This window comes from Dipodomys ordii, unplaced genomic scaffold (genome assembly GCF_000151885.1).
Source record: "Dipodomys ordii isolate 6190 unplaced genomic scaffold, Dord_2.0 Scaffold67, whole genome shotgun sequence".
NCBI classification, from domain to species: Eukaryota; Metazoa; Chordata; class Mammalia; order Rodentia; family Heteromyidae; genus Dipodomys; species Dipodomys ordii.
This window is the reverse complement of record NW_012267283.1, coordinates 1,278,252-1,291,328: the sequence shown is the minus strand read 5'-3', so window position 1 is coordinate 1,291,328 and position 13,077 is coordinate 1,278,252. Positions and strand designations below refer to the sequence as shown.

The following is a 13,077-nucleotide window of genomic DNA, read 5'->3' as shown; positions in this document are numbered from 1 at the left end:
CTCTAATCTCCAGTTAAACACCAGAAAGAAATGGAGGTAGGGATCAAGTGGTAGAGTGTTAGCCTTAAGCACAAAAGCTCAGGGACAGCATCCAGGCTGTCAAGGTCCTGAGGTCAAGATCCGACACTGGCATACACACACAAAGAAAGAAAAATTACTACTTTTCCTTTAACAATGTAGAATTTAAGGCTCCAGTTCATAGTGGCAGTAAATCTGGAGTAATGGCTGGTTAGTGTGACTGCAAGGTCAAGACTTCCCATGATGTTCTTCTTCACCTCTAAGCAGATCATATGAAAGAGTTTAGGGGTCATACCCATACTTGCTTCCTTAAGCTTATATTCAGAATTTATACTCTCATGTATAACTTTCATGACCTTTTTAAAAATGTATATATTGGGCTGGGAAGGTGGCTCAGTGGTAGAGTGCTTGCCTTGCATGCATGAGGCTGGGTTCAATATCTTAGCACCACATAAGCAGAAAAAACTGGAAGTAGTGCTGTGGCTCAAGTGGTAGAGTGCTAGCTAGCCTTGAGCTGAAGAGCTGAGGGACAGTGCCCAAGCCCAGAGTTCAAGCCCCATGACTGGCAAAAAATAAAAAATAAAATAAATAAAAAATAAAAATGTATATATTAGTTTGAGAAAGTATACAGCAAAGTAATATCTAATTAATTGAACACTGTAAAACACTGAGATTTTAAGTCTTATGTCTAGATACACTCATCTAGAATATACATATTTGTCTCACTCAAAACAAGTAGAATGCTGAACATTGGTGTAATCCTACTCAGGAGGCTAAGATTTGAGGATATCAGTTCAAAGGAAAGCCTGGGCAGGAAAGTCCATGAGGCACACATTTCCAATTAACTAGCATAAAGCCAGAAGTGGAGTTGTGGCTTAAGACGTAGAGCCAGCAGTAAGCAAAAAGGCAAAGGGACAGAGTTCAGGCTCTGAGTTCAAGACCCAGTACCATACAAAGAGGAAAAAAATGTAGCAATTCAGCTTTCAGATGCAGAAGGCTGACAAGAGATTGTTAAAATAAGCTCTTCTTCCTAAAGGAGAGAGAGAGCTCAGCCTAAAGGCTGCTGGGTTTCTGTCCATCTTGCAGAATACTATTAACCTCTGTTACCTAAATATTGATATTTTACCATTTTTATGGGATTTGTCTGCATTCTAACTCAAACATAATAAAACTGGCACTCTTTACAATTAGAAGATGAGTTCTCTGTGTTTTAGGGTTAAGGGGAATCTTACAGGCTTCCTGTTGTCTAAAGGATTTTTCCTGTACTAGCAGCTTATATCATTAAAAAAAATCACTTTTTTTTAAAAGACAGTCCCTCTCTACAGCTCATCCTAAGCTTGCTGTCCTTCTGTCTTGGTCTCCTAAATGCTGGCATTACAGGCATGAGCCACCAACAGTGGAACTTTTTGTTGGTGGTGGTGGTCATTGTGGGGCTTGAACTCTGGTCCTGGGCACTGTAGCTCTTCAGCTCAAGGCTAGCGCTCTACTACTTGAGCCATAGCACCACTTCCAGGTTTTTGGCAGCTAATTGGAGAGAAGAGGCTCATAGACATTCCTGCCTGGGCTCTGAACTGCGAGCCTCAGATCTCAACCTCCTGAGTAGCTAGGATTACAGGAGTGAGTCACCAGTGCCCAGCCCAACAGTGGAACTTTTAAAAAACAATTTGGGGAGCTAGAGGCATGGCTCAGTGGTACAGTGCTCACTTAAAAAGCCCAAGGTTCTGAGTTCATTGTCAGAAGGTTGACAGGTTTCAAGGTTTTGGTAAAGAATTGTGCCACTTGGTAGACAACTCTCTCTGTTTTTTTGTGTGTGTGTGTGTGTGTGTGTGTGTGTGTGTGTGTGTGTGTGTGTGTGTGTGTGTGCATGTACTGGGGTTTGAACTCAAGGCCTTGTGCTTGTTAGGCAGGTACTCTACTGCCAAGCAGAGACTCCTCAATTCAGGCTTTTCTATGAGAGGAAACAAACCTCATCTGAAGTTTACTCATTCAGCTAGTAGAGAAGTCAAGATGAAAAGACAAGAACATATGTGGGTAGATTGTCAGAATCTGAGCAAATAACGTATCATTGGTTCACCACTGATACCATTAAAATAAAACTCCAGAGGCAAAAAGATGAAAGAAGAAATGCAGCCATATTTTGTCCTGTCCTGATCCATGTTACTTCAAGTCACACACATGTGGGCCTCTCAACTCATAGCCCAGACATCATTCTGTTCTTTGTTTATGTTGATATTATACATACCCATAAGTACCAGGACCTAGTACCAGGGTGACTAGACCCAAGGGGATTTCATACCTCAGCACCTGCAAAGTTGTGTACTCTCTCTCCTTCTCCCATACCCTCTTTCTCCCCTTTCCCACACCCTGAGCATAGAATGTGTCATTTCTCTTCCTTCAAAACATTCTCAAGACCTGCCCTCACTTCTCCCTTCTGTGGAAGTGGCTTTTGTTTTTCCAAAAAAAAAATGTTCAATTGTGTTGTAATTGAAAAGGTCCCTTGCGAAATCTGTTTTGTGTCAAATGAAATTAATTGTGGTGAGTTGTGAATCTAGCAAGGAGCAGATGAATTCAGACTAGACTTCAAACCATTCTGAGGAGAAGGGTTCAACAGTTCAAGAGGTAATGAGAGAACACATGAGAATTTCAAAATAATCTAAACAGAATGTGTCTTCAAGCTACATGCTTTAATCAGAGTGATGCATACATACTCTAGCCCAGTGTTCAAGGTACGAACTTGAATGAGTTTATTACTTTCACCTTTTACACAGAACTCTGCAGTGAATTACTCCTCATATTAAAAACTGCTGTCTATAGGGTAGTTGGAGATGTGGCATCTCAAGAAAATGAACCTTGATTTTTTTTTAATTCCTGGAGTAAATTGTGCACAATAATTAGAAATGTTCAGTGACATAGTAATGAAAGTCAGCCTACAGAACTTTAGTTGGGTACTAGCAATGGTTCTTTACTTTGCCAACAAAAACAGATGGAGAGTATCATTTCAAAAAAAAAAAGAGGTAATGAAACTTCACTTGGAAAGATTGCTCAAGAAAAATGGCAGCACTTGATCATAGAGTGTTCAGAGCACACATCACATGAACCTCACATGGGAAAAACAAAAGCAAAGATGTAAGAGTAAACAGCTATCATTTCTAATGCATATCAAGCTAATACCTGGAGAGTACCGGCTCCTTACCTAGCCACCAACTGGCCACCCATGTCTCTCCTGACATTGCCTGTTACAAGAGGAGAATGTTCTGGACATCTGCCTTATCTGTAGTTTATTCACCCAAGTAGAACAGAACTGCAAGACTAAAAGATAAGCAATTATGCAGGCAGATTGCGAGAATCTGGACACTATAAACCAAATAGCTTACCAAGTGCATAATCACTGGCTTTGTTAAAGTAAAACTTCAGTGAAAAGAAGATTCTCATGGTTCATGGGTAAGGGAAAACTTTCTTGTTCCAGTAAATGAATTACTGACAAATGTCTACAGCCATTGTAGAGCCGTAAGTCATATTGAAAAATTAAGGAATATAATCTGAGTGAACAACTTACCACTAATCATTCAAGTGAAATAAATATTCTGAACAAAATGGGTCTTTGTGTAGCATTCGAGAGTAGAGAAGATAATAAAAGCTACCAACTCTCAGAGTCCTTAACCAGCCAGGTACTGCTGGCTCCCACATGTCATCCTAACTACTGAGGTCTGAGGACCATAGTTTGAAGCAGTCCAGACAGAAAACTCCATGATCTCTTATTTCCAGTTAGTCAGCAAAAAGCTTATAGTGGGGCTGAGGCTCAAGTAGTAGAGTGCCAGCCTTCAGTAAAAAAGCCAAGCTAGAAGGTAAGACCTCAAAGTGTAAGCCCCAGTATTGAGAAGAAAGAGGGTGTGTGTGTCCTGATTCAACAATTCATCTTTCTTTCCCTCATAAGCACCCTTACTTATGTTGTCTTTGTTGTGTACTACCAGTAATATCTTTGACTCTGTTCTTTCATTTCCAACTTGACCTGCTAGTATCACCCACAACACTGAAAGCCATATGATCAACTGGGGCTTGGAACATTGTTGAAGAGATGAAAAATTAATTCTAACTCTAGGCTCTCATGTTAGAGAAATGCTCTAATGTCCTAAGCTGATTTCACTTCTACCTGTCTATATGGCCATGGGTGAATTACACCACTTCTGGGGTTTTGCTTTCCCTTTTGTTAAAGGGTAGGTCTAGATAACTCTAATAACCCAAGCTACCACATTCTGATTCTAAAACTCAGCTACACAAAATCCTTTGATAGCTCACAAAGTGCTTGCACTATGTGCATCATTGAATTTGGCTTTCACACAGCCTTATTCCTTAGGTAAGGTATATATTGCTAGCCCTATTTTATCAGGAAGATGGACTCATTAAATATATTTATTGAAGCGCACCAGCTGCTGGTAACAGAAGTCTTCTGAGTCCTAATTCAGTGCCTGTTCCATAATAGACTGGCAAGATCATTGCACGTTCCCAATTGGCATGCTATGGATGAATAAAGACCAGATTTTCATTTCCTGAGATATACTGATGGAACTCCAAAGGGATGCAAGAAAGATAAAGAGTTTAGGCAAAGGGTGGGAAAAGAGAGGAAATCGGGAGGGGGAGCAGCGGTTCTCATGTGGGTGAAACCTTAGGGACGAAAATGCTTAAAGACAACTTTCAGGAAGTTTTGTTCTAAGGTGCACATTGAAAGCCTTTCACCATCTCTGAAAGAATACTATAAAAAATCAGCACTGGTTTTTACTGTCTTCGGGTTAGACTTGTATTTTTCCCTTGATATAGCTTAAATATATGGATTTGTCAGATGGGTTCCAACCTTTGGGTTTTAATAAACAGAAAAACAATTTTACATTATCATCATTACCCTGGAATCCAAACTAGAAAAAGCAAAAAGTATGGCCCCTCTGCCACCACCACCAGTACAGAAGCAGAGAAGTTACTTGTATGTCATTATTTTGACCTGCAACACATGATGCTGTACTTACCTTTTTTACTGAAGGAACATGCACGTGGTAATCTCACTAACTGGCTAGTGCACCTGAGAGAAGTTGTTTGGCACAGAGGAGGATGTGAAAATACCCTTTCATCTGACCCCAACTAAATGCTGAGCCTGCAGGATACTGCCCATCATCCAGATGTGCAGAATCCATCTGCCGGGTGAGGAAGCGCCAGTGCCTGGAAAATAAACCAGAATAACACCAAGAGAAAAATTAGCATTTTCGGATGTAAATAAGTCTTTTTCAATCCCCAAAAGGTGTCCCAGGAGACAGCATTTCCATTCTGAAGGACTTGAAACAAAATGGCTGCATTTTATGTAGGAGATTTGCACATCAATATACCATATTTCTTCTTTCCTGCTGAGGTGGGGAAAAATGACATTAGGAACTTTAAAAGTTTATAAACTGCTGGCATAAGAAGAAACACAGCTAAGATTAACTTATTTCCAATTAACTTAGAGGACTTTTTTCCATTTTATAATTTTAATCTATTTTCCAAACCCATTCAGAATGTGCCAAACATAAAAGGCAATAATATTCCTGTAATTTGTTTAGCATATGAATATTTTTTACTATTAAAGAGATAAAAAGCTAGACACTACTGGCTAATGTCTGTAATCCTAGCTACTCAGGAGGCTGAGACCTGAGAACTGCAGTTCAAAGCCAGCCTGGCAGGAAAGTCTGAGACTCTTATTTCTAATTAACCACCAGAAAACCAGAAGTGGTGCTGTGGCTCAGAGTGGTATAGCACTATCCTTGAGAAAAAAAAAAAAGCTCAGAGACAGCACCCAGACCCTGAGTTCAAGCCCCATGACAAAAAGAGAGAGAGAGAGGGAAAGAGAGAGAGAGGAAGAAAGAGATAGAGTGTTAGTAGACTCTGACAAAAAAATCTACTTGACAAGAGCAAAGAGTAACTATTAAATATAGATTATTGAGTATATATACAAATTTGTATTGTGTGTATGTGCATTCTCAACACTAGAATACCCAAGTATATAAATCAAACATTATCAGATATAAAATTCCATATAGTCTCTACAGTAATCACTCAAGAACTTCAATACTGGGCTGGGAAGGTGGCTCAGTGGTAGAGCGCCTGAGACCCTTAGCACCTGATTCTTTAGCACCACATAAGCAAAAAAGAAAAAAGCTGGAAGTGGCGCTGTGGCTCAAGTGGTAGAGCCCTAGCCTTGAGTTGAAGAGCTGAGGGACAGCGCCCAGGCCCAGAGTTCAGGCCCCATGACCAGACCAAAAATAAATAAATAAATAACTTCAATACAACTTTCTGTCAATGTATAGCTCATCCAACAAAATTATCATCAGGCAATCATCAGAGTCCATACTACACTCACAGATATTTGTAGCACATTTTCTCCAATAGTTGCAGAATATACAGTCTTGTCAACACATGGAATATTCTTCAGGATATAGTAGGCTACAAAAAAGTCAACAATATTTTTTTAAAGTTCAAATCACACCCTATATTTTCACCCAGCACATAGAATAAAACTAGAAATCAAGAGGAAGAATTTTAGATATTATAAAATTAGATAGAAAAACAACATTCACTTGAATGACCAACGGGTCAATTAAAAAATCAAAATATGAATTTAAAGAATTTATTGACAAATGCCAAGGAAAGCACAGTACAGTCAAATCTGTGATATACAGTAAAAGCAATATTAAGAGAGAAGTTTAGCCAGGAGCTGGTGGCTCACGCTTGTAATCCTAGCTACTCAGGAGGCTGAGATCTGAGGATCATGGTTCAAAGCCAGCCCAGGCAGAAAAGTACATGAGACTCTGATCTCCAATAAACCACTAAAAAACTGGAAGTAGCACTGTGGCTTGAGGTAGAGCACTTGCCTTGAGCTGAAGAGTGCAGGGCAGTGCCCAGGACCAGAGTTCAAGCCCCACGACTGGCAAGAGAGAGAGAGAGAGAGAGAGGTTTATAACAACAAGTATTTACATTAAAAAAAGTTATATGAACCATTGAATGATGCATCTCAAAGAACTAGAAAAGAATAAACTGAATCCAAAATTGATTGAAGAAAATAATAATGAAAATCTGAGCAAAAACAAATAAAATAGAAAATTATGAAAAATTGCAAAATACCAAAGAATTGATATTTTGAAAATAGAACCAAGTTGACAAACTTTTGTCTAGACTAATCAAGAAAAAAGAACAAAGTTGGCAAATTTCTATGTACACTATTCACAAACACAGGGCTAGAGGCATGGTTCAAGGGGTAGAGCAAACAAGCTAAGTGAGAGCATGGGGCACTGAGTCCAAGCTCCAGAACTGGAAACAAAGAAGCGAGAACACACAGACAAGTGAAATCAAAGAGGAAAAAAGAGACATTAGGGACAATACCCCAGAAATAGAAAAGATTCTTAGGGACTAGTATGAACAACTACATGCCAACAAATTGGAAAGCCTAGAAATGCATAAATTTATGGACATATATAACTTTCCAAAATTGAACCATAAAGACACAGAAAACAATTCCAAAGCATTTACATTCATCCTGTAATACCTGGATACCAAAATAAGACAAGAATACAACAAATAGAGAAAACTACAGATCAGGTAGCTGATAAACATAAGGGCAAGAACTTTCAAAAAGAATACTAGCAAATCAAATTAATATTTAGAAAAACAACTATGATCATAATCAAGTAGAATTTATCCCATAGATGAAAGAATGAATAAAGACATGCAAATTAGTAAGTAAAATATAGCATACCCTCAGAAAAAAATGATAAAACTCATCTCAATAGATGCAGAAAAAAAGGTAAACTCCAACATGCCTATCTGATAAGAAAACCTGAGATCTTTGTCTAGGAGAATATTTCAGCACAATAATGGCTATCATTTGAGAAATCCACAACCTATCTCATATGGAATAGAAAAAGTCTGGAACCATTTCCACTGAGACCAGGAACAAGGAAAGTATGTCCAGTTTTACCACTTTTATTCAGGTGAATACTAAGAATCTTCACCAGAGCAATAAGGCAAGAGAAAAGAATTACATCCAACTAGAAAAAGAGGAGAGCAAAGTATCCCTGTTGGAAATGACGTGATTTTATATATACAAAAGCCAAAGACTCCAACAAAAGTTATTCAAACTGATAAATTCAGTAAGGCTACAACCCTGCAAATCGATGTAGAAGAATCACTAGGTTTTCTTTTTTATATACATCAAAACCAAAATTCCAACGAAGAAATCAAGACAGTAATCCCCCAAAAATGTTTATGGTAGGCAGGGCAAGATGAGAAGAAGCAAGCTGATAACAGAGAGATGGTATTCATCAATGAAGAAGTAGAAAACACCAGGAACAAAACAGGACAGCTGGAAAGCATGGAAAAACAAAGGAAACAGAACAAAATGGGAAAGTGTGCACACTCAGCTTAGTTTCCTCAGAGGTAGCAAAAGATAAAGCATCTACCACAATGTAAGATAGGCAGTCTTGGTGACAGAATGGCAGATCTGGTTACAGAAGACTCCTATTCAACCTGCAAGCTTTAAATCCAGTATGGAGATTTGGTGACACAGACTAACATCAGACTAGAAAGATATTCTCTTTTGCCCCTCATATCTCACCCAGACCCAAGAAGTAAATGAGTCAGTGAATCAGGAACCTAGAGAAAGAAAGTCTGAATGGTTGAGAATGAAAACCAGAGAAAAGGGCAAGGAGTCAAAGGTCAAACAATAAACAGTAACAAGCAAAGGTCTGAGAGAAGAGCTATTGTCTGGGCCTAAAATTTACAAGCTCATTGCAAAATGCTAGATAGAAGTGCCTAAAATCCTAAGTCCAAAAGTGCATTGCACCTCATTAAACCTCTAGGCCTGTCCTTTCTGTAGATACAATATCCACAGTACTATCCTTTCATAGGCTGGATATATAAAATGGATAAGAGTAGGGCATCTCAATTTTCATAAGTGTGAAGCAATATAGGTAGATTTGTGTTCATTGTTGAGACTGAAATTGCCAGACCATTCCAGAAACCCAGAAAACTGTAGGCCACAGCTTAAAAATCTTCTGCTAAAATAATTTAAGTTGTTTAAATACATAAAGAGATAGAGATAGATAATTTATACCCTGATTTGCTATTATGTCATGCCTGGATAGATGGAAATGTTCAAAATTAAAGAAAGAAAGGTGAAGGGTAAACCAAAGGAGGAGGCTGCAATGCTTGGTAAGAAATGTACGCATTATCCTGCCCATGTAATTGTAACCCCTCTGTACAGTATCTTCACAAATAAAATAAAAGAAAAAAGAAAGAAAGAAAGAAAGATAGATAGAGTGAAAAATATTACAACAAGAGGCATGAATAGTCAGGGAAGGTAGGTGGATGGGCATCATGGCTCACTCCTATAATCCTAGATATTAGAAAGACAGTGATAGGAGAATCATCGTTCAAGACCTGTCCAAGTAAAAAGTTCACTAGAACCATCTCAGCTAATAAAATTGGGGTTTCCAGATGTGAGTGGCTTATTCCTGTAATCCCAGCTACTCAAGAGGTTAAGCTCTTAGGATTGTGGTTCGAAGCTAGCCTAGCCATGAAAATCCATGAGACTCTTATCTCCAATTAACTATCAAAAAGCCAGAAGTGGAGTGGTAGTTCAAGTGGTAGAGCTAGTCATAAACAAAAGAAGCTCAGTGACAGCACACAGTCCCTGAGTTCCAGCCCCAGGACTGGCATCAAAAAAAAAAAAAAGTAGGGTGTACACCAGGCATTGGTAGTTCATACTGTGATCTTAGCTATTCAGGAGGCTGAGATAGGAGGATCATGATTCAAAGTCAGCCTGGGTAGAAAAGTCTGTGGGACTCTTAGCACCAATTAACCAGTGAAAAGCAGAAGTGGAAGTCTAACTTAACTGGTAGAGTGGCAGCCTTGAGTGAAAACAGCCAAGTGAGACTGAGGCTATATATTCAAGCCCCAACGTGCACATTAACACACACATACACATACACACACACACACACACACACACACACACGCACGCACAGTGGATACTGGTAGCTTCCATTTGTCATCTCAGCACTTGGAAGGCTGAGGCAGGAGGATTGTGAGTTTGAGGTCAACCTGAGTTAAACAGTGAGAGAATGTCTACAATTAAATAGACAGGGCTGGGAAGTTGGTTCAGTGGTAGAGTGCTTGCCTCACATTCATAAGGCTCTGGGTTTGATTCCTCAGCACCACATAAGTAGAAAAAAGTCAGAACTGGTGCTGTGGCTCAAGTGGTAGAGCGCTAGCCTTGAGCTGAAGAGCTGAGGGATAACGCCCAGGCCCAGAGTTCAGGCCTCATGACTGACCAAAAAAAAAAAAAAAAATTAAATACACAACCTAAACAAGCCTAAGGATGATAGTTTTTCAAAGAAAGAAGTCAGAAATATTAGGGCTTAAAAAAGGCAGAAAGGAGGAGAATAAAAATTGCAAATGCAAGGTTCGTCATGTCCCCAGAAAAGTAATTGAAGCAGAAACCATTCTAAGACATGAAAGGGAAAACTATTTCAATTATGGGTACTAGGAAATACTACAAGTTAGAAGAACAAAATTATACCTGGAAAGGAAAAAAAAATCAGTCTTGCCCTTGTCTTTGTTACATGAATATATTCTGGAAGAAAATGGCAGAACTTCTGAAAGACTTGGCAAAATACATTAGGAAACCAAAATTCTAAACTGAGCCAAAGGTGGCAGAAGATCTTCTCGAGCAAGGATATGATAAGAATGCCACAGAAATAGAAATACCATGACCTACCTTCTGAAGCTAAAATAGAGCCAGGCACCGATGGCTCAAGCCTGAAATCAGGAGACTGAACTGAGGACTGTGATTCAAAGCTAACCTAGTCACACAAATCTGAGGGTCCTTTATCTGCAATTAATCAGCAAAATGTCAGACGTGGAGGTATGGTTCAAGAGATAGATTGCTAGCCTTGAGTGACAAAGCTAAGCAAGAATACAAAGCCCCTGAGATCAAGCCCTAGGACAGATACAATAAATAAATAAGGAAATAAATAGACAAATAAAAAAGAGTTGAAAGAGGATCTTGGACCTTGTCACCCAAAATACAAAGGCTGTAGAGGATAGTACAGACAACACCATACACAACCTAACTGGTACACCTGTTGCAGACATCATTCAAAATTTTATTCAAAGCAAACATAAAACTGCTTTTCATGGTATGTTTTTTTAAATCCTGACTTCCCCAGTACCACCACGACAACAACAAAAACAAGGATGATTAAGTCTTCTCACAAAAATCACTAAAACACGTTGGATACAACAGTTTTTTTAAAAAAAAAAAGAAAAAAACTAATTTTTAATACTCAAATCAATAAGAAAACAGACCATCTGCAGAAAACAAAAGCTAGAAGGAAGGAGGGGGGGAAAAAACTAAAGAGATAGAGACCAAATCTGGGTGGCTGTTGTTTTCTTTGTTTTGTTTTGAGGCATTTCGAGAATCCAGGTGCTCTTGGCTTATTCTCCTAGGCCCCCAATCTTAGGAAGATGGCTCTGGTTAACAAACACATACCCAAAGCATTCCCCAGTCATAAGCATAAGATAAGCAGGACTGAACTCACCTCACACACCCAGGGCACTGCCTATTTGCAATCGCAGAGACAAGAAGGAAATAAACCTATTTCACAAGCAGACACTCACAGGAGTCAGAAATATTCACTAATTGGATAAGCCCAACACACCTGAAGCTGAGAATTAATGTCGTCCTTCTGGGATTTCAGTAAGAAAGAAGAAGTAAATGTAAATCTTTTCTAAATGAAGTAAACCTGAACACAGACCACAAATAACTTCTTCCAGAATCAACTCCAAGGACTCTGAACGGCGCCCAATCAAAACCAATCAACCAAATAAAGCTGTCATAAGAGAAAGCCACCAATAATAAATAATGGACAACAAAATCAAAAGTCCAGATGTTGAACTCATAAACACAGAATGTAAAAAAAAAGTTAATTTATCCTCAGAAATAAAGTACTTAAAGTTTTGATTAAAGAGCAAAGACTATTAAAATAAGCAGATCTGGATGACAGCTAAACTGTGTTCCTAGTAGCAAAATAAAATGATAGAAATGAAACACATTCTGTGAAGGAGTTGAGCCAGAAGATTACACACAGATTAAAGCATTAGCAGAATGTTAGATAGTTGTGAAGCACTGATTTGGCCTGCTCCTTAAAGACACAAACAAGTGGAGCATGAAAGTAGAGGCATAGAAAGTCAAGTAAGAGTCTAACACAAATAGAACTGGACTTCCCAAAGGAAAAGAAAAACAGAATGGAAAGAGGTAAAATCTGAAGAACTCATGATGAGTTTTTTAGAACTGGTAAGAAGAAACTAATATGTAGTTTCAGTGATTCCCAAGTAGAATACATAACAATTTTTTAATACTTAGAATCATCATAATTAAATATCAGAACATTAACCACTAGGAAAAGACTTTTCAAACTGAAGTCACAGTAGAAAGATAATGTCAAGTAAGTGATGTCTTAACAACAGTAATATCCTCACTATGGTAAGAAACAATGACTCAGTCTAGCACAGTATGTCCAGTGTGGGGGTGGGGAAGAGTTCACTCATAATGGGACCACTAGGCAGTCTGAAGCAGGAGGATATCAAGTCCAAGGTTAACTTGTATTACATAAAGAGGTTCCAGGCCAGTCTGAGCTATATATCAAAAGATCCAGTCTCAATGAGAGACAGAGACAGACAGAGAGACAGAGACAGAGTAAAACAGAACAGCAGCATGAAGGGACAAAAGAAGAAAGAAAGAAAAAGAAAGAGAGAGGGAGGGAGGAAAGGAGGAAGGGAAGGATGAAGGAAGGAAGGAGAGAGAGGGAGGGAGGGAGGGAAAGAGAAAGAAAGAAAAAGAAAGTTCTGTAGCAAACAACCATTGGTACTGGATGGGATCTCTTCTGCTTTCTCTCAGCACTCACCTGGCCTGACACAAGCTTTTCTGTGCTACTGTATGGGGAGCCACACCTATGAGTAACTTTAGAAGCTTGCCCTCAC

At 38.9% G+C, this 13,077-nt stretch overlaps 1 long non-coding RNA gene across 1 annotated transcript in view; it reads right to left on the bottom strand.

Annotated features, from left to right (window-relative positions):
- LOC105990818 overlaps nt 1–11,839 on the bottom strand; it is a 153,050-nt gene extending 141,211 nt beyond the window's left edge. The window contains exons 1-2 of the long non-coding RNA XR_001175334.1: nt 11,637–11,839; nt 5,037–5,226 (exon numbers count right to left, since the gene is read on the bottom strand). This is a non-coding gene — a long non-coding RNA (uncharacterized LOC105990818). The remainder of the gene's footprint in view (nt 1–5,036; nt 5,227–11,636) is intronic.
- Nucleotides 11,840–13,077: the final 1,238 nt, after the last annotated feature.